At 40.4% G+C, this 21,825-nt stretch overlaps 1 protein-coding gene across 5 annotated transcripts in view; it reads left to right on the top strand.

Moving 5' to 3' along the window:
- Positions 1–21,825, top strand: part of FRY (FRY microtubule binding protein) — a 426,749-nt gene that overhangs the window by 28,365 nt on the left and 376,559 nt on the right. The gene's annotated exons all lie outside the window — the stretch shown is intronic.

The following is a 21,825-nucleotide window of genomic DNA, read 5'->3' as shown; positions in this document are numbered from 1 at the left end:
TTTTGAGATTTTTAGCCTGAGTTACTTCTCATTAACAGAATTTAGCATGTATTAAACGACAGCTAACTGATTATGTTCTAATCCTTGGGATTCGAATGCAAGTATTTTCTTTTTTCCTTTTTTCTCCACAAATAAATTGTGTCAGTTTAAAAATTTTCTGCTTTAATGGCATACTTGAAAAATTCAGGATGTTGGCAGAATGAAAGCCCAGCTGAAATTTCAACTCTGAAATAGACTCATTTTTCCTTTGCCAGTATAGGGAATCTACAGGGACCTTTTGTTGCCAGACAAATGGAAAATTCCTATTTTGGGAATCAACCCTGACTATTTTTAAATAGTTCTCAGTCATTACTTCATCTGAGGCATAGCTTTTGATCCACTGCTCAAAGGATTAAACAAAATTCTGGATTTCAAGTGAAAGGTCAACAAATGTCACACACGCCTATGTGGGAAAGGCCAAATCATGCGGTTAATTAATGCTGGTGCGTCTGAGACACATTTGTGTGGGACTAGCCATTCATTTTAAGTTTCTTGGTAAATATTTTCTTAAACTCACTTTAACAGTTGTTTGACTTATTAGGATATTGTAAGAGGTATCCACATTCCATTTGATAACTTATTTGCACTGAGGTTTCTATGCTAAATAAAGTATGGATATGGCTAAGACACAGTTTTCAAAGTATAATGTGTCAAATCATGACCATGATTGATGCTTGGACATATTTCCAAATATACCCATACCCTTAGCTTAAGTGTAGTTTAACTGACTGCAGATTGAATAACAAATGGAATTGAGATGCAGTGGAAACTTGAAGCTAAGTCAGATAAAGAACACTATCATTACCCTCAAATGTGGATCAGAGTGGAAGAGGAATCTGGGATCCTGATGTGATGATAGCTACCCCTGAAACATGATGCTCCCAGCCCATGAAGAGACCTATTCATGTGTATGCACGATATTTAAATATATCTTTTTAGAAAGGATTTTCTGTGATATATATGTGCATATATATGTACATATAGCATAGATCATAACTGTATACACACACACACACGTATGTTAGATAGCCTTTCCAAATATATGTATGGAATATATATATATGTATATATATATATATATATATATACACACACAGAAAGAGAGAAAGTGTATGCATGGGTGCATATGTATGTGTATTCTATAGATGATGTACACTTATATTTAAAGATATATCCCAGATGGCTAAAAATCATTCTCAAGTTGTTTGCCTGCTTTTCAAATACATTTCTGAACAACATAGGAATTGTAATGCCCCTAGGCTCTTATAACATATAGATGAGAGTCCATTCTTGGTAGATAATGCCTGAGCTTTATTGATTAAAATAAGTTTTGCATTTTCTTTCACAGCTTTTCTTTTAGAAAAATAAAGGCAATGGGAAGCTTTTCTGGTGTTTTGTTTTGGTTTGGTTTGTTTTTTTTTTTTTTTTTGTTTGCCTTTTTTTTTTTTTTTTTTTTTTGTATGTTAATCTAACTGTTGGCCTCAGGTCTATGAGCCTTAGGGGATTAGACATCATCATAGAACCCCAGAACCAAGCTGCTGTCCTGAAATTAGGTCTAACTTTGAAATGTAATTTCTGTAGGAGCCCATGGTTCAAGTTTGAGGTGTTCTAAACTAAATTTGGAACTTCCAGATTATCATGGAATTGAAATTTATTTGATGACAAAAACCCCAAAGCCTAGGGGGAGCATATGCTCTGAAGCTCCAATATTCATGTGCATCCGTTTATCTTTGATATTGTAATGGCTATTTCTGAATCTATACCTGTTCACCAAGAAAGCCTAGAGATTTGCTTCCAAGCTACAGATATATATGGTATAATATGGTGGGAGAGTAAAGATGCATAGTTTGGATATAGTGAGTTATTTCTAAATACTGCCTTACACATGATTTTAAATATTTTAGAAGGAAAAAAAAATTCAGTGACTTAGATAATATAATTAGCCTTTGGGTTATTACTATTATTATTAATGCAGTGAAATCCCATTAATTCATGTACAGTTTGGCATTGATTGTTCAAGTAAAACCTTGGCATAAGTATTCAATTTCTGTATTTATAATAAAAGTAGGAATCAGTAGCATGGACAAGATGGACCTTGAGAGGAGCACCATAATGAGTGCCTCTAAGTGCTAAGTGCTGCATATAAACCTAACTTAATGTCACTAGAAGCCTCTGAGATAGATGATATCATCTATATTTTACCACTGAGGAATCCGAGGCTTAAGGTTTAAGTGACTAACCAAAGTTGTGTATCCAAGGAAGTGGACTGAGGATTTGAACTCAGGTTCTATGCTTTTTTGAGTACAAAACCTCTTCCTAAGTTCCTTCCTTCCTTCTTTTATTCAACAGATATTTACTGAGCAACAATGTGGGCTTAACAGTATGCTAAGTAAGCATTATTCTTGCAAGCAATATGTTTATTATCATATTTACCAATCCTGCTTATCTGGGCCCTAGATCAGTTTTCTAGGACTTTGGGGTACTAGCTCTCTCTTAGACTGGCAGAGACTCAATGTATACATTTGAAATACTCATTTCCTGGTAATTTATACTCTTTCAGACCCCATGCATATCCTCAACTAGTCTATCGGTGCTATTTTGCTCTACTTAATTTTGTGTGTTCATGAACTTACTACTTAAAGTCGGGATTCCCTATAGGACAGAATTTTATAGAGTCTAGCCACTTCCTGATAGTACTGTCGGCAAACGCTCCTTCTGAGCTAATCTCTGAAAATGTTCTCAGATGTTGAGTTGATGCTGACACAAATGAAAACCAGATACAATTTTAAGGTAGAAACCTTAGAATCTTTCCTGAGTGTCAGATGGGAGGAAGCAGCTATGCATATATCTTATATCTTATTTTAAAAACTAAGAGCAAAGGTTTTCTTGTGTTTGTCCTGTCAGCCTCATATTTCAGAAAAGAGTTGGCTCTTCTCATACAGAAATGCTTCCTTCTCAACATCAAATTCAGTGGGCTCTTGAGTTCTTAGAGGTGTCTAAAATATTTCTCTTTTCCATTTAGCGAGACATAAACATTAGTCTTATTGAAGTGCCCAGGGAGATTTACCATAGTCCCTGACTTGTGCAAGACTGTCTTGCTATTTTCATTATGATTGTTGTATTAATTGTGATCTATTTAAAGCCTTTCTTTAACCTATAAGAGACACTGAAATCTGATTGCCCCTGTGAAATGTCTGAGAATGGAATAGGCAGGCGATTAAGCAAGGACATAATCACACTCTAGCATATATGTTTAAAAAACAACTCAAGGGGTGCCTGGGTGGCTCAGTCGCTTAAGTGTCTGCCTTCAACTGAGGTCATGATCCCAGGATCCTGGGATGGAAAACTACCCCCCCCCACCCCCACCCCCACATTGAGCTCCTTGCTCAGCAGGAGGCTGCTTCTCCCTCTCCCTAGGCCCCTCCCCCGCTCACATAAATAAAATCTTTAAAAAAAAAAAAACTCAAGAGTTGGAAAGTTGAAGCATCTTTAAAGGTGTCTAGGGACTTATTAGCAGTGTATGCCCTGCCACACCATTTTCATTACACACTTTTATCTTGGAAGAATGATGGAGTTTTATGATTACCAAGATTCCCTAAGCCTATGAAAGCTAATGAGTTGTATTTTCTCTCCCACTACTGGATGAGACTCCTGCTAATAGGTAGGCCTCATGGGCTCCGTCCCAGAATTTCATCTGTCCTTTTTATAAAGTCTGTCCTTCCATGTCCCATGACCCAGATAGAAACAACTCCAATGAGAGCCTCACACATAGTGGGATGAGGCACTGTGTATACACTGGGAATCGACTATTTTGCATGTGCTTGCTCAAAACTCAGGCCTGTATAGAGTATAGAAATCATTTATGGAAAGAAAAGAGGGAGAACAAAAAAGGAGGCCAAAAAAAGATAAACTTCTGTGGTGCTCCATTGAAGTTGGGTACTATTCCTGGGAATTTCTTTATGAGTTACATGGGTAAAGAAGAGTGGGAGATTGTGCACTCACCAGATGAATTACGTCCGTGTAAATATGCAGATTGGAACGTACAGTCCAAAATACAGCTTTTCTTCAGAGTTGTGTTTTCCTTGTTTTGTTGTACCTAAATTGATCTAAAATTTCCTCAATCCTTCGCTTTCCTTTGAGTGTTAAGCGAATGTCATCAGGAAGCATGTGTCAGCTTAATATCTATGTATTCTACACATCTAGAATTAGAATCTTACTTAGTTTTAATACATCTTATTTGCTAAGAAAAGAATAATAATTTAAGTGGTTGTCTTTGTAAAAAAAAAAAAATAGAATAATTCCCTTGGTCTTGGCTGAGAGTCCTTTGTCCCACACCTGTTGAAAATTAATTTAAGTCACTCACTTATTTGATTGAGTAAGTTAGAAGACTTTTAAAAAGTAATTTATCCAATAAGATCATAGACCAATGGTCCCTATGAAATGCCAAGTATGCTAGCAGTCTAAGCTTTTTGCAAAAAGAGTTGTGGAGAGGGTTTATGTAAATAGATTAGATTTCATTTTAAAGTGCATTAAGTAACATAAACAAATATGAACAATTTATTTTGTAACTTTCCAAATACCTTCAGTGAATGAAAATAGGAGTTAAATATTGGAGTAGTAATAAAGTCTCAGAGCAATGGTTAGGTATGTTATTTTATTATATCCACTGGAGAGGAATAAATGTGTTTAAAAATGATATAAGGCCCATGATTTCAGATTTTTTGAGCTACAGTTTATATAAATCATCAGTTATTTCCCCCTTGGGATTGTTGCCTTGCTTAATCAATGGAATATGCAGTTATGCATTATAAGAAAGAGTTAATAAGACACAATTCAAGTGATAATTCCTTGTGGGGAGAAAAGTTCCAGAGATACTCTAAACTGGAAGGGGTTCTAGAGCAGCACCATCCAATAGAAATATAATGTGAGACAAATATAATATATGTCAGTCTAAATTTCCAGTAGACACATTAAAACAAGTAAAAAAAAAAAAAGGTGAATTAATTTTTTTTAAGATTTTATTTATTTATTTGACAGAGAGTGAGAGAACACAAGCAGGGGGAGCAGTAGAAGGAAAGGGAGAAGCAGGCTCCCTGCCCAGCAGGGAGCCCGATGTGGGGCTCTATCCCAGGACCCTGGGATCGTGACCTGAGCCAAAGGCAGAAGCTTAACCATCTAAGTCACCCAGGGGCCCCTGGGTGAATTAATTTTAATAATACGTTTTCTTTAACCCAATACATCCAAAATGTTATCATTTCAACATGTAATTAATATAAAAAATATTAAGGGAATATCTTCCCATTTTTTTCTACTATTTTTGAGATCTGGTGTGTATTTTATACTTGCAACACATCTCAGTTCAGACTAGCTACATATCTCAGGGTCAGTAGCCCTAGGGGCTAGTATCTCTGGTATTAGACCAAAGGCTTACAGGGGCCAAACAGGTAAGAATGGAGACAGAACCCAAATGGGGCCTGTGGCCAGCTACAACCCTTCTAACATGGACAGAGCTGCTCTTAGCTCAGCTCAGTCGGTTCCTACCTTAGCCCTAGTACTGCCAGGTTTTCTGAGTTTTGGGGGGAGGCCAGAAATTCAGAGTCCTGCAGGCAATTTCTCAATTTTTAAGTGTTGGCAACTAATTCAGAACTTTCAAAACATCATATGGGCCTGGCCCTCAAGCTGCCAGTTTGTGGCCTTTGTTCCCAGCATTTCAAATTTTAAAGCATGTGAGGTTCTCTGGCTCAGGCAACATGCTGTGTTAGGTTTGGTTAAGAATAATAAAGGATCCCCATTTCTCACAAGTACAAATGTGTTTGAACATGTTTCTAAATGTAGGAACTGTATCCCATGTTAGAATCTATCCAGTAGTGTCTCTTGCCACCTGAGTTAGTGCCTTCCAGAAAGAAAATGTCACAGGTTCATAAAACCTAGACTTGCAAAGTCTTGGGGATAAAGGATTTCATTGCTCTAGCTGACTGTACTCCCTGTTTTTTAAGCATTTATCCTGCTTGTAACTCTGTGCTCTGTGTCCCTCTTGCATGGCAGATGACAGGCTTTCCGAGGGCAGGCAGAATCTGTCTTGTTCCTTGCTGTAGCCCCAGCATCTGGCATGTGAAAGGCTTTGTGCAACTATGTACTGAAAGAGTGAGTAAGTAAATAAATAATTGAAAACCCAAGGAGGAAGTATTGTGGAGGATACAGAAAAATTAGAAACCTCATGCACTTGGAGCACTGGGTGTTATGCACAAACAATGAATCATGGAACACTATATCTAAAACTAATGATGTAATGTATGGGGATTAACATAACAATAAAAAAATTAAAAAAAAAACAAAACTCATGCACTGCTGGTGGGGATGGTGCAGCCACTCTGGAAAACAATCTGGCAGTTCCTCAGAAACTTAAAAATAGAATTATCATGTGATCCAGCACTTCCACTTCTGAGTATATACCCCCCAAAATTGAAAGTAGGGATACGAAGAGATATTTGCATACCTGTGTTTGCAACAGCATTATTCACCCATTCACCCTAGTCAAAAGGTGGAAGCAACCTAATTGTCCATTGACAGATGAATAGCTAAACAAAATGTGATATATACATACAATTGACTATTATTCAGACTTAAAAAGGAAGGAATTCTTGTCATATGCTACAACATGGATGAAACTTGAAGACATTATTCTAAATGAAATAAGCCAGTCACAAAAGGACAAACACTATGTGATTCCACTCATATGCGGTGCCTAGAGTAGTCAAACTCATTGAGATAGAATGGTGGTTTCCAGGGGATGGGGAGGAGGAGGGAATGGGGAGTTAGCATTTAATGGGTACAGAGTTTTCAGTTTGGGGAGAGAAAAGAGTTCTGTAGATAGATGGTGGTGATGGTTGCACAACAATGTGAATATACTTAATGTCACTGAACTACATGCTTAAAAATGGTTAAAATAGTAAATTTTGTTATGGATATTTTAACACAAAAAAGCGTAATTCTTAAAAATTCAAGAAAGTCAAATGACTTATCCAAGGTCATGATAGTCTTCCCTGGAGCTCTTTAAGCTCTCCCAGACTATTAGTAGTATTTTTTGAACATCTTAAAGCTGGGAACCAACAGACATAGATCTTAATAAATCCCTTGGTATCTTAGTACCTCACTTCCCACACGCTCATTGTCCTGTCTCTCTGAAAACAACTTACCAGTAAGTTTAAGACGGTGAAATGAAATATGTATGAGAAAAGTCTATGCACTGCATTAATCTGGGCTGAATTCATTATGCTCTGGGCAATTAATGTATTATTGAGATAGAAACTTCCTGGTCATGTAGCAAATATTTAAGAACCTTGTTGAACTGATGCCCCAGCATGATCATTTCCCGGTTCAGTTAAAATGGTAAGTTTGCCTCAGTCACTGAGCAAATTTTTTGCTTTGTTGCCTTTGTGCCGATGCTGGTTTTATTTCAAAGCAGTCTTCTGTGTGCTGAAATGCCCTTGGAGTCAGATTCTTCTCCTCTTGCTGTCACAGTAAAGTGAGGTGGGAAGAGAATCCCACGTGCAATAGGATATCTAGTCTCACGATGCAGCACCACACCCTGAAGTGCAGCATCTTCAAGTGACCTTTCCTGGCTCGGGAGCTATGTGCCTGTCTGTTGTTCAGAGCAGCCTGATATCAGCAATTAGAGAAAAAGGCATAAACATTTTCATATTTTCACTCTTTAGAGATTTACTTTATTAGGAAAGCAAGCTCTCAGTTTTCTGTCACATGCTATAGCACGTCTCATTTTCCAAGAGGACACTATCCTGAAACTGAGAAAGCAAATAAGATTCTGTGCTAGGTCTAAATCATAGACTTCCCAGTTTATCCACCCTCATGTTTGAAAAATGAGCACAGCTAAATGCCTTGCCTGTTTTGCTACTCACACACCGATCCTTCCTATTGCCCTGCAATCACATCTTGCAGTCGCATCTTGCGCTAAAATACATTCAAGATTGACAAAAAGAGTTGAGTGCAGAACAAACCATAAAACAAAAAAAGAAAATAGCGATGAAAAGTAAATCTTAGTTTGGGGAAATTCTACCAAGATATAAAAGCAATGCAAAATAATTGCAAAAGAAAAGCTGATAAATTTAACTACAATTTCTACATATCAAAAATATGATAAAATGTAAGCAACACATTAGGAAAATATTTGTAACAAATGTGATGACAAAGGGTTAATATGAAAATAAATGTCTCTAATCAATCATAAAAAAAACTTTACTATCCAGTACCGTAATCAACAAGGGAAATGATTTTTCTCTACAAAAGAAGAAATATGTGGCTAATTAGTATGAAAAAAGTTATTCTCTTTAGTAATTAAAGAAATGCATACTAAAATGAGATGAAGACTTTCTACTTATTGGTAATATTTTTTACAAGATAATTCTCAGTATTGGCACTCACACACTGCTGAGAGGAGTAGAGTAGATGTAGCTTTTCTGGAAAGTTATTTAGCAGTACATCCTAAGAGCTTTAAATGTGATCATACACATTGACTCAGAATCTGCCCTAAGGACATAATTAGAAATACCAATAAAGATATATAAGGATGTTGACTGCAGCATTGTTAGTAGTTGTGAAAAACTGCATATAACCCAAATGAAAAATAACAGGGAATTATTTACATAAATTGTGGTTCATCAATGACATTAATGCTGACATTAAAAATCAGGACTCCAAAGAATATTGATTGAAATGTTCAGTGTGTATTGTGCACAATTATATAATGTGTAATTGTGTAAATGTGTACAATTGATAGACCATTGCATATACCAATATGCACCATGGCAAATCTGTATGTATGCATTGAAAAAGGATTAAATGAAAATCAGCAATATGTTAGAAACTGTTATCTCTGGATGGCTGGATTACAAATAATTTCAGTTCAGTTTTCTTTGTAACTCATCTCCCGGTTGTAACTTTTCTACAATAAAAATATATCATTTCTGTAAATGGAAAAAAAGTTTTTAAAAACGGAATTGCACCTGGGTGACTCAGTCGGTTAAGCATCTGCCTTGGGCTTGGGTCATGATCCCAGGGTCCTGGGATGGAGCCCCACGTCGGGCTCCCTGCTCCCTCTGCTGCTCCCCCCCCACCCCCCACCCCCACTCATGTTCTCTCTCTCTCCCTCTCTCTCTCAAATAAAGAAATAAAAATCTTAAAAAAAAAAAACAAAACGGAATTTCTACCAAATCAGATTTATTATGAAGAAAATGCTTCATCTTTTTCCATAAACTCTTTCCTGGCGCCATTATACCCTTCGCAGTTAAAGACTCCAGCTTGTCTCCCATATTCATCAAATTACCGAGTCCTATATATAAGGTCTAAGATTAAATCCTGCATACTTCCTAGACCTGGCCCTTCCTTTCCACTACCCCGATTAGCCCTCTAGTTTGGTTTAGGTCTTCATTACTTATTGCCCCTTGGCCCTCTACTGTCCTCGGTTTTGAATCCTGACCCCAGACCTGGCATCCACCATTCTAAGTGACGTGCCTCTAACCTGGCTTTCTCATGTTAGTCCTCAGACATCCCTATGCATGTCAAACAGGCTGTCACCCTCATTCACCTATGCTTTCATAACTCTATGATGTTCCTTCCACTAGCAATAGACTTTCTTCAGTCTTTCATTCAATAGACATTTACTGAGCAATTTTCTTGTGCCAAGCAATTGGGGGCACAAAAATGAATTAATCACAGACCTCTGCCTTAGAGGGGCTCACAGTCAACTTGGGGAAACAGACAAATACACAGCTAGTTATATTTTGTATAATAAGTACTAGTTATGTTAAAAATGTTATCCAGTGGTGGAAGTGGGATTTGAACCCAGGTCGACCTGCCTCCAAAGCCATTTTGCTTTAAGGTAAGGAGAGAGAAAAGCAATTGCAGTGGTCTGATATGGCTAGCACCTGGCCGTGTGTTAGAGAGGAACAGGACATGAGGCTGCAGAATGTCTGTGTATGGCATGCTGAGGGCCTAAAACCTAATCCTGTTTATAACTGAAATAATTAATAACTGATAACTCTAAGTACTTTGCACATACTAACTCAGTTAATCCTCACAATGACTTTATGGTAAAAAACAACTGTATCTTTTTATAGATAAAGAAACTGAGACACAGAAAGATTAAGTGATTTGTACCATGTCACACAGTAGCTATCTGGGTCCAGTGTCTGAGATCTTTACTACTGTGCTTAGTTGTCTTGTCTCTGCAAATAGATTGTAAACCATAAAAGGTCAGAGACTGTCATAGGCACTCTTGTATCCCTAGTAGAACTCTATGCATGGACACCAGTAGATATGAATTGAATCGAATTAAACAAGGACCTTCAAAGTCTCCTGTGAAGTACTCCTACTTGCTTTGAGAATTATCCAGACCTATGTTGTTGGGGCAAAGTGGAAAAAAAAAAAGTGACTGTTTATTCCATCATCCCAACTCAACGTTGTTATGTCCTTCAGCAGCAGGTAACACATCTGTGTTGGCTGAATTCACACTGTGTTGTCTTGCCTCACAGGGTCAGGATCTCCTCAAGTTGGAAGCTGTCACCTTGTTGAACCTCCCAGTGGTTTCAAACTATAACCTTCCTGAAAGGCACTTAGAACATGATTACAGAATGTGAGAAGTGCTAGCTTTTTAAACTCACTTGTTCTAAGCCTGTAGCGTTTTGGAGGGAGAGAGAGTGAGCCCTGCTGGTCCAGATTCCAGCATAATAGAGTCATAATGTGTAAGCTTAAAGGGGATGCTATGCAAATGAACACTTGTTTGAGCCAAAGACAGAGCAGTATGCCTATAATGAGTCTTCTCTTTTACATTATGGGAATTGGTTGGCTCACCTGCCTAGCCACAGTAGGAATGTCACTGAAGACTTGCATACCGGTGTGCACAAAGGATGGAATATATGAAGCCTTTTCTCTTTCCCCCACCCCCTCACCCTCACTCACATGCAGGAGGATCAAGCGGCCATGAGGTCATGTAAGGACACGCAGCACTTCTCATTCCAACCATAGCATCACGTTTGCTTTAAAAGAGTGGGAGGTGGGGGGGCGTGGAGGGGAGAAATGGGAAGAGCAGCATCACATGCTCACCCTCTCATACCTTGGCTTTTTTCATGGCTTTCCCTGTCGCAGCCCTACCCCATCCCCACAAATCAAAATCATCTTTGGCCTTGGAGGCCAGGCTCAACAGGGCCTCTTTTGTAACAGTAATGGCAGCTAATATTAATCGAACACATTTACCAGGTGCAAAACTCTGTTCTATCAGGGAACCAGCGCGTGTACCTTTTGAGCGATGCATTCGCTGTTCCTATCTGCATTTATCGACTGCAGAAACTAAGGTTTAGAGAAGTTTAGTGAGTTGCCTGGGATGGAAGAGCCAAGACTCAGATCCACGCTGTGTTACTCCAAAGCCCAGGGTTTTAGCCTTTCTTGGCTGTAAAACTTTGGCCTCCAAATTCTCCCTGCTTCCACTTCCAGCTAGAAATCATTTATCCTTCTAACAAATGCTCACAGTGCTTTATCCGTGTTTCTTTTATGGGACTTACCAGCGTTAACATCCTATGATCATTATTTATATAAAGTGTTCACCTTTCCTATTAAACGGAGGACATAGAGGCAAAGTGCATTTCTCTTATTCCTTGGCATATTTTCCATGGCACCCAATCTAATGTGTAGCACCCACAGACAAGAATAAGGAAGGTTGTTTTTGATCAGATTTGACCTTTCTGAGCTCCTGCACCTTGGCAAGAATTTGGGAATCTATAAAACTACCCCGTAGGAATACTTCAGCTCAGATTTCCTAAAGAAAAGTAAAGATTTATCTGGGAAGCTTGAATCATGGTTTTCCTCACAAAAATGTGGAGATCACGCTTAAGAACCCACTAAGATGGAAAGCATTTCATTCTTTTAAAAAAAAAAAATTCTCGTCTTCCTATTACTGGTAGTTCTGAACATTATATTTTTTTTTCCCCATGGGGTCAAAAGGTACCTAAGTATATGATTGCAAGTAGGAAAATAGGGGACAGAAATCAGGTATTGGCAATTTTTCCATTGTCATTTCTGTGTGTGAATTTTTAATATAAATACTGGGACATAAAGCATTAATGCAAGTCAAAATGTTTCCGTGAACACATTTCAGCAATTCAACTTTATAATAATTATAAATAAATCTGTTAAATTTTTCTGGACAATGCCAGCATCTGGATTTTTTTTTAAACAATAAATGTCTTATTGATGACAAAAACCAAAAACCAACAACAACAAAACCAAAAACAGGCAAATCATACACCATAGTCCTCCTTACAGTGCTTTTCCCTTAATACCCCCAGTCCTTGCTGTGCTGGGCACTGTTCAGAAGTTATTAGCATCCCAGTCTGCTCAGAACCTCTTTTTGTGTATGGTTCAGATTTGCCGATCCTTTTCTGTGCATGTCACTTGTTTAGTGACAGAGTTGAAGCTTCCTTGGATCCTCTGTGTGCCAGAGACACCCCCATCTCATGATGCTTCAAATTTAGACTTTAAAGGAACTAGTCATCATTAACGGTACTTTGAAGTTCTTCTATCATGTAAATTTATCCACATGGTTTCAGACATTCTGGGAAATACCTGCTGTAGCTATTTCTTATGCCAGGAGTGCTCACTCCACCCTCCCTCCCCTTCTCCATCCCTCCCTCTCTCTCTCTCTCTCTTTCCCTGTCATCTTGTTTCTTGGGCTGTGACACATAAGAAGGGTCTTCAGTTCATGCCCTGATCCAGTTTTTGGCAGAAGAGACCTGTCTTGAGGGTGAACCCAGCTCTATCACAACTCCCATGTTCCACCCTTAAACATCTTTCTGGATGCATTATTAAAGATTTTTATGTTTTTCTCTTTAACCATTTCCTAATCATCAGTTTCTAAGCTATACTAGCGCACACAGCATTTTGTTCATAATCATGCATAAATATTTATCGATAAATGAACCAGTGGGGGGGGAAAAAAAGGGAAGAAAGAAACATGTGTCCAGGCTCACTTGGACAAGCAATGTCATCCCCTCTCCTCAAAGTACAGCACCGGACAGGATGTGCAGTCATAGCACCACCACCAGCCCCCGTCTTTGACGATCTGAATAAATCACAAAGGTGCTCACGGTTGTCCTGAGGTCAGTTTTGATGTCTGTGCTGCCTGCTGTGGAGCAAAATGCACAGCTGGCCCAGATGTTGCTGCCACCACCCCGACTCCCTCCATCAGTATAGCAAGGGTTCTAGCAAATCCATAATGTCGCACCTGCACCTGTGGCAGAGAGCCCCATCCTCTTCTGTCAAAAGGAAAGAGATGTTGTTCCTTCTGTGTCAGACTTGTTTCAGAAGCTGGAGACAATGAAGTTTCCAAAGCCAGCCTGCTTGAACCTCGTGAGGGACAAATTCTTGCTCTTGCTGCCATGACCTAAGGGAACCGAATAGCCGGGCATTCCCCTGAAGGTGAGTTTCCGGCAGAGTTACTCAACCCTGCGGGTCCTGCTGCTCCATTCACTGCCTTGGCCGAAGGTAGAGGTATGGTCTTTCCATTAGCTGAAGTTCAAAGACACAAAACAGTGGGGCAGCGGAGCCCCTGGTGTTGCCACAGCCCAAGCCCGGCTGGTTCACCCAAGCTGCAGTGGTTCCTCGGGGGGCAAGAATAGATGCCCCTTCCCTCAGAGCTGCACTCTGTCCTGAAAGCCCCAGTGGCACAGCTCTCTTGTTTCACTCACACAACCTAAGAGCATCACTCTGGTGGAGCCAACTGCTACCATCTGCCTTGGATCAGATTCCAGAATAAGTCACTTCATGGACATAGACCAATATCCCGCCCACGGCCAGTGCTTGGTGGAGACGCAGTTCTGCGGGTTCCGTCTCTTCCTACCTTCCAGAGGCATCTAGTCTCTGTCAAGGTACTGTCAGCAGACAAATGCTAATAACTGTGAATCTGGAAAGGAAGTGGCTAGGGTTCAGCTCCCTTTATGCCCAAAAGACCTCTCAGCTTCCAAGTAAACTTGTGGGTGCTATGAGATATATGGTAGAAAAACTCCACTGGAGCCCAACTAGGGACATGAAACTCCAGATGTGGGCAGGTAGAGGAAGGACTGAGCCTCTTCCACCCACCTGCGGTGTCTGAGCCCAGGCCTTGGTTTTACCCAGATGTGTAATCATATAAATAATTATCTTATTGCCTATAAATAGAACAGGGAATCTTACAGTAATTAGTGCCACAAGTTTCTTCCAAGTAGGTTAACTTATATTTCTATTCATATCTTTTAATTTAGAAATTTGTTATCGATATAAATTTCATAAGTAAATACCTGCAGAAAAAGTATTTTAATTTACATATATATATATATAAAAGCTTTCCTGTATAAAACCTTTCTGAACCATGAACAATGCGGTAATCGAATATAGGTCTATGGGTATGAGCGTGTGTGCGCATGTACAAGATCACACACTTACGCGCATCCTGTGTGTCCTGGGGCTCCATGTGGAAAGCATGTCTCATCATGGGCTGCAGCCAAGTAAATGTTGAAAGTTGCTGCTCAGGAGCCCCCCCACCATACACACACCCAGGCTGAGCCATTTCCAACACAGCAGCCCCAGCTGCTTTGGATTCTGCCACTTCCAAATACTTTTTTCTTTCCTCAAGGCCAAATTGTACATTCCTGACTGGTTGTGCCATGTGTGAACCTTGATTTTTTTGTTTTATTTTTTTGTTTTTTTTCTTTTGTTTTTATTCTTGCAAGATGACTGGGGAGGGAAATCAGGAATAGTGATAAGCAGAACGTAGATAAATGGCATGTCATTGCTCCCACTTGAATAATTCCTGTTCTATTTTAAATGTTGTTCAGTTTAACGTAGTATTTCTGCTGTTCAAAATACATGCCTTCAGCGCCTGGGTGGCTCAGTTGGTTAAGCGACTGTCTTCAGCTCAGGTCATGATCCCGGGGTCCTGGGATCGAGTCCAGCATCAGGCTCCCTGCTCAGTGGGGAGCCTGCTTCTCCCTCTCCCTCTGCTGCTCCCCCTGCTTGTGCTCTCTCTCTCTCTCTGTCAAATAAATAAATAAAATCTTAAAAAAAAAACAACAAAAACAAAATACATGCCTATACCAGTGCATAATGCGTGCTTGTGCTTTGGTGCACCAGCCCTGCTTGAGTAAGATTGCAGGGCCAAATCTTTTGTAGATATCCATCTGCCTACATATTAATTGAAACAAGTCAACATGGAGAGCCATTTGAAATGCTTAGGAATGTTGCAGAGTGGCCATTTTAGCTACTGAATTCTTTGTGTGGGGGCTCAGTGGACACAGCAGTTCAGCGGCACCAGTGAAAAACCGTGGAATGTGTGTAAAACGAGCAAAGAGTTAAGCCCCCACTAAGTGCCAGGCTCTCAAGCCTCTGACCCTGCTCTCAGCTCCGGCTGGCATGCACAAATGAAAGGCTATCAGGGCCTCCTCTTTGATGCCAACCCTCATTGCAGTACCCAGAGCATTTGGAAAACATCACTATCAGATATGGCAATTCATTTCCTTAGGACAGAGCTCGGAGCTGAAAGGAGGTTAAATGCAAAGAAGCACAACAGTGCGGGTTTCCAGATCTTTCTTTCGTGCATAAATATTAATAGATACTTCACATAAAAGCTATATAGCTTTGTAATGTCTTGCGATCATGGCAGGACTTCGGGTGGGGTGAGTGCTGTTAATTCTCCATTTGCTTGTCTTTGGTTACTCAACGTATTTCTAGCCCCGGGATGATAGTGCGAGAAACCAATGCAGTTCAACAGGTAGAAGCAGGTGAAGATGAATCTCCCTGTGACCTGGATTTCTTGTCAGGCCTCCTGATCTGCTCAAAATATCAAAGGAAGGCACTACATTTTTAAAGACACTCTCCATACCTTTGCTCACGGAATAAAACAGAACTCAACTGGGGGTGGGAGGAGGTGCAGGCTTTATGTTTTTGATGCCTCAAAAGTATTGCTTGTTTATCTAAAACTAAAAGCTGAGATGAAAACATCTCCAAAGCAAATTAAGGTAAGGGGCTTATTTTATAGGGAAGGGTGAGGCAGAAAGGGTGTTCCGTGCTCAGCCGCTAACCTCTTCGGCACACCCTTTCTGCCTGGGTAACGTGGCTTACGAAGCGGCTGAGAGTATCCATGAGATACATGGAACTGCTCTGAACCCAGAGCACCACTTTCTTACTGCCTTTTTATTGCCTAATTACCAGTCTCATATAAGCCACATAAGTTATCATAAAGCCATTCTGCTTCTCCACGTCTATAACATGCTTCTCTGTGATTAGAAGTAGGGAACATGGAACATTGGTGGGTACGTTGTCAGGCCCATCACTGGCTCACTGGAGACTTCGTAGTGTCTGTCACAGCGGAACAGCCTGGAAATTAGCTTTTCTAAACTTAGGCACATATCAATTATTCACCAGCCTGGCTCCTCCTGTGCATGATCTTATAGAATTCACCGTGGCGACATGGCACCTCGTTTCTAAATCCTAATCTGAAACGGATACCTTAATATTAGGTTTCTGTAGCTTTACATGATTCTGTATGTCAGCTGATTCTGAACGTGTCTTTTCTCTTTTTCTTCCTCCTTTATTTATGTGAAACTTTCTGTGAAGGTTAAGAAACCAAGGCTGTCACTTCCTACTTTTCAGTATCAACTATGAGATCATACTTAACGATATATCAGTCATTTAGCTTTTGAGAGAAAATATAGAAGCAAGAATTTCTGCTTCGATCTTTTTTACATACTACCTTGTTTGCAGTGTTGAATGAAATAGTATAAAACGTGTTTACTGCTCTTTTCAAATAAATGCAATTCAAAATTACCCATATTAGAGTTATTACCTTTCACTGCATAAGGAGAAAATGGCGTATATCAGGTTTCTACTATTTTTATTATGTAAAACATTATCTATAATATTAAGCCCATGATCGCCAGAAAAAGTAACATAGAGAAATTCATCCTTTTTATAATGTTTTTATTTTCTGTTTACTATGAGTGCAAGCAAAGGACGCAAAACCATGTCTAGGCAAGAACCCCATAATGTCATTAATCGGCCGTCTTGACAGGATAGCCAATTATCCTCTTGAGTGCCTCACATAAAAGAACGGATGGTTCCTGGAGAGAGTCTAGCCACCCCAGAAAAGAAACAGAGATTTACAATTATAATGTTAATAGTCTTAATAAGCATGCGTACATTATCTTTGGGGTGGAATAGTGCCCCTTGGTTCCTGCTGAGCCATCAGTATAAACTGAATGACTTTCACTTTGTAATCACGAAAATTAGGTGGGGGATGATTTCTCACAAGAAAATAACATTCTCAGAGAGGTGTCAGAACAACACAATAAGACACCCTCTGTATTTATCAGATGGGCCCGGGAGTGCTGTCCATCAGTAATGCTGGTAAGACACAGGACAAGCACACGGGAACCGATGCAGCCCGCATGCGGGGACGGGATACGGAGCTTTTGCAGTCTGCACGATCAGGTATCACTATTAGTGACATTTTAAAGAACAAGTTAAGCCTTAAGCAAATCAAGGATCCAGTGAAGGAAATTAATAATACCACAGTTAAATACCATGGAACATTTTGCCCGTAGTCTGTCATTACAGCAAATATATGCTAAAGCATCTTCAGTGCCTTATGATGGTATTAGAGGACATTTTCACTTCTCCCTTGGAGAGATAAAGATTGTATTAAGCAAAATAGTTGGAAACATTTCCACTTTACCTTTTTAATAAGACTTTTTTTTTTCCAAGTTTTTATTTAAATGCTAGTAAGTTAACATACAGTGTAATAGTTTTAGGTGTAGAATTTAGTGAATCATCACTTACATACAACACCTGGTGCTCAACACAAGCGACTTTATTTTTTAGGGTGGTTTTAGGTTCACAGCAAAATTGAAAAGGTCCAGAGATTTCCCGTATACCCCCTGCCCTCACACGTGCTTAGCCTCCCCCATTATCAAAATCCCCGTTTCTACCTATTTTCATGAATGGGTGTTATTTTGGACAATATTTGCCTATCCAAATCTTTCTAATTTTTGTTAAATTTTTCATGTTAAGAAATATCCATATGTTTAGTAAGCTTTTTCTTTGGCATCTGTTGTATGCTAGGGCAAGGGATATTGATCCCAGCACGGTGCTCATTACATAAGAAGGTCTTAATACCCGATATTTTTCAAATCATGGACACAAGCACCGTGTCTAATCAACCAGTTAGCCCCTATAATTTATGTACTTTTTTACTATACAGATTAAGCTCCCTACCATATGAAATTATGCTTATGATGATATGGTTTTATGCTTAGTTCCCACCTTTATCATTCTTGCTATATTTACTACAATTATTCAACTGGTCAAATAATTCATGGGGTGGTAGGATTGAGTTTAAATAATGATACGCTTCTTTAAGCAGGGTTTTGGAAATATTTAGGATTTCTTGATGGCTTGTTTGAGAAACTCTATAGAGTGTACTGTACTTTATTTTTCCCATTCTCATTTTTAATTGTTCTGGAGCAGACATACAGATTAGGACCCTAGTATCAATCTTTCAGTATTTGGAGACAAATCCTTTCTATTAGTGGGGGTGAGGGGCATCTCATCTATAGGAACTGTTTTACCTCAAACTCAAACAGAATGTGTAACCCAACCCATACGGCTTCTTATTCCAATTTTATTATTTATGCTTTATTTGCAACAGCATTACTTCCCAGTGTTTTGCTGGTTTTGTTGCAAATATCTAATATATTAATTTAAACAGGTCTGGGTTTGAGTTGGATCCCAGCGTACTGGCTATAACTTTGCATAGTTTATATCTCAAAACTCCAGTGTCCCTGTCTGTAAAATGCAAATAATAAGAATTTGTGGGAAGTAAAGGAATGAACTGATCCTCGTGATATGCATAGCAGTGTCTTGCACATGGTACGCGCTTCATAAATGTTGGCAACAGGCCTTGCACAGAGCAGGGCCCTGAAGGCACGCAGTGCACAGCCCACACCTCTCTCTGTGGTGGCCCTGGTTGGTTGTTGTTGCTATAGTTCTATCTGTGGGGAAAAGTGTTCTGAGTTCAAACTACCGGACTCACCTATAGACTTAGATGGTGACCCTGTTTTAAGTTGGAATTTTAATAGAAAACTTTTCTAGAAAGACGAATGTTAGGGACATTCAGGAGTGGGGGAGACCTCTCTGAGCTGGGGCCATCAGAAATATTTTCTCAAAGATTTGGTGCTTAAAAAATGGGCTGGAGGACGGGTGTTCAAGTTAGGGAGAATGTTCTGTGCTCAAGTAAAGATTTAAATGGGGTTCAGTGCCAAGCTTGAAGAAAAAGTGCCTTCATGTCATTTTGCCTGGAAGAAAATCAGAAGATGACCAGCCTTTTAGAATTACAAGTGACAGGCTTATTGTGAGGAGAGCCCAGGACCTTCAGTTCAGAAAGTCTCTTTCATTCAGAGGGCACACATCTGAAATGACACTGTCAACTGGAAGGGGCCCCCCCAACAGCCCCTGGACCTCGACTGCAGCCCCCCTACGGGCTCTAGAAGCTTCCCTCTGCGACTCTGACAGTTGTGGTAGGAAGAAGGCCCCCGGCACAGGAGGAGGCTGGGCTGTCTGGGCTCACTCAATAGCCCTGGGAGTAAGAACTTTTTTCCCACCCTCAAAACAGGACTCCACCCTCAGAATAAGGCAGATTTCATAGCTGCCTAACTAAATGGCCCCGTGGGGTTTCTGGGAGCTAAAAACCACAGCAGAGCTTTCTCCTGACTGAGCAAGTCTCTGAGACAATTTAGACCACAAGCTTTGACCTTGTGAATCGAAGGAGAATGGTATAAATAAAGAAATGTAATGTCAAAGAAACTCATAATGAGCAGAAAAATGATAGGCTTTAACCCATTGGAGCCTAAGAGCAGAAATTACTTTTTAAAAATACACTCAAAACTAATACTGGAGAGTTGAAATCTCTACCTGGCTACCATGATTTTTATTTATTTTGTGGATAATGCAAATGATTAGGAGCTAGTCAATATTGTATGCTATTTTGATATCTATTGCCCATTTACAGCTTGCTTTGTACGGACAGTACAGAATGCCCTGCATACCTACTCTGAATGTATTAGCTTCCTAAGGCTGATGTAACAAATCGCCACAAATTCGGTGGCTCGTAGCAATATAGCTCTATTGTCTTCACGTCTGGAGATCAGAACTCTGAAATGGGTTGGCATGGCTGCTTTCCTTCTGGAGACTCTAAGAGAAAATCCTTTCTTTGCCTTTTCCAGCTGCTAGAGACTACATTTCTTGGCTCACGGTCCTGAACACTCTGACCTCTACTTCATGGTCACATCTCCCTCTCTGACTCTCATCTTCCTGTCTCCTTCTCGTAAGGACTCTTTTGATTATACGTAGGGCCCACCCAGACAATTCAAGATATTCTCCCCATCTCAAGACCTCTGACTTAATCCCATCTGCAAAGTCCATTTTGCCAAGCAAGATAACATATTCACAAGGTCCTGGCATCAGGATGTGGGCATCTCTGAGGGGCCATTATTCAGCCTACCACCCCTAGGCTTTGGAGTGTGTTAGACCAACAACCTAGACTAAAATCAGTCCGTGGAGGGAATGGCGAAAGGTTGCAGGTGGAGGTGGTTATGCAAGGCCATTTTTTCCTGTACCGAACTGTAGAGTTTAATGCATTTTATATGCAAAAGATGACAATGTATTCAAGTAGTATGTTCAGAAAGAGGGAGTTCCTCCCTTCACATTCTAAAGATTTTAGCATGTGGTCCAGAGCATCTTTATCACCATTCTGTAGCATTTGCTCCATCAGCCGGGGTAACTGAGGACCCTCTGCCCAGTGGGTGCCGCCATAAACTCCAGGCAGACCACTTCCAGTGAGCTCATTCCCTTTCAGTGTTGCCGTGTGTCTTCGCCTTGTTTTTAGCATCTAAATTGGTTGTCAGCCCTGTCCCAGCACACAGACATGAACTCGCATGTGAGCACATCCTTTAAAGTACAACGATGTTTCTCTGGCTTCCTCTGTGGCTTGTGGTAGCAAGATGGCGTAGAGAGCCACAGGGAGGAAGTTCCCAGGAGACAGCTGCCCGGGAGTTGGGGCCAAGTTAGCAGTGGCACCCCTGCTCAGAGAAGGTCGTCAGGGAGTTGGTGGGTGACAGTACCCCGTCCTGACAGTGCCTCAAGGAGCCGCCTGTGGAGAGGAGGCTGGAAGTCAATGGCTGAGGCGCAGCTCCTGTGCTGAGGCAGATGGAAGGGCTCACTGTCCAAGCTTTGCATCCCGGGGTGTGAAGCCAAGGGCTTAAGGGTGGGGGCACCTGCTAAACTTGGAAGCTGGAAGGTTGGGACTTGCTTAATGATACTTAGCACCGATGCCATCCGCAGCTCCCTGGAGGCCTTGGGGGGCTCACGTTCTCCTCACACTGGAAGCTGGAAGTGGGTGTGCCAGGCCAGAACGCCAAGGCTGACCGCTCACCACCTCTGCACAAGCACGTGAGCAGCTGCCCGTGGCCTCCCCTCGGTGGGCGGAGAGAGGACAACCCACGTGTCCTGCCACATCCCCCATGAAGGGGCTTTGTTTGCGTCTGATTAAAATTCACACTTATTATTTACTAGTGTGCCAGACACTACCGTTGGCCCTTTACATGACTTACATTATTTAATCCTCAGAATTGCTTTTGAAAGGGCTCCTATCGTTTTATAGACACCGAGTCCAGAATGATTAAGTAACTTGCC

The sequence above is a fragment of the Phoca vitulina genome, unplaced genomic scaffold (assembly GCF_004348235.1).
Source record: "Phoca vitulina isolate PV1807 unplaced genomic scaffold, GSC_HSeal_1.0 scaffold5, whole genome shotgun sequence".
In the NCBI taxonomy this organism is placed as follows: Eukaryota; Metazoa; Chordata; class Mammalia; order Carnivora; family Phocidae; genus Phoca; species Phoca vitulina.
The sequence above is the reverse complement of the archived record's forward strand: the minus strand, read 5'-3'. Positions and strand labels throughout refer to the sequence as shown.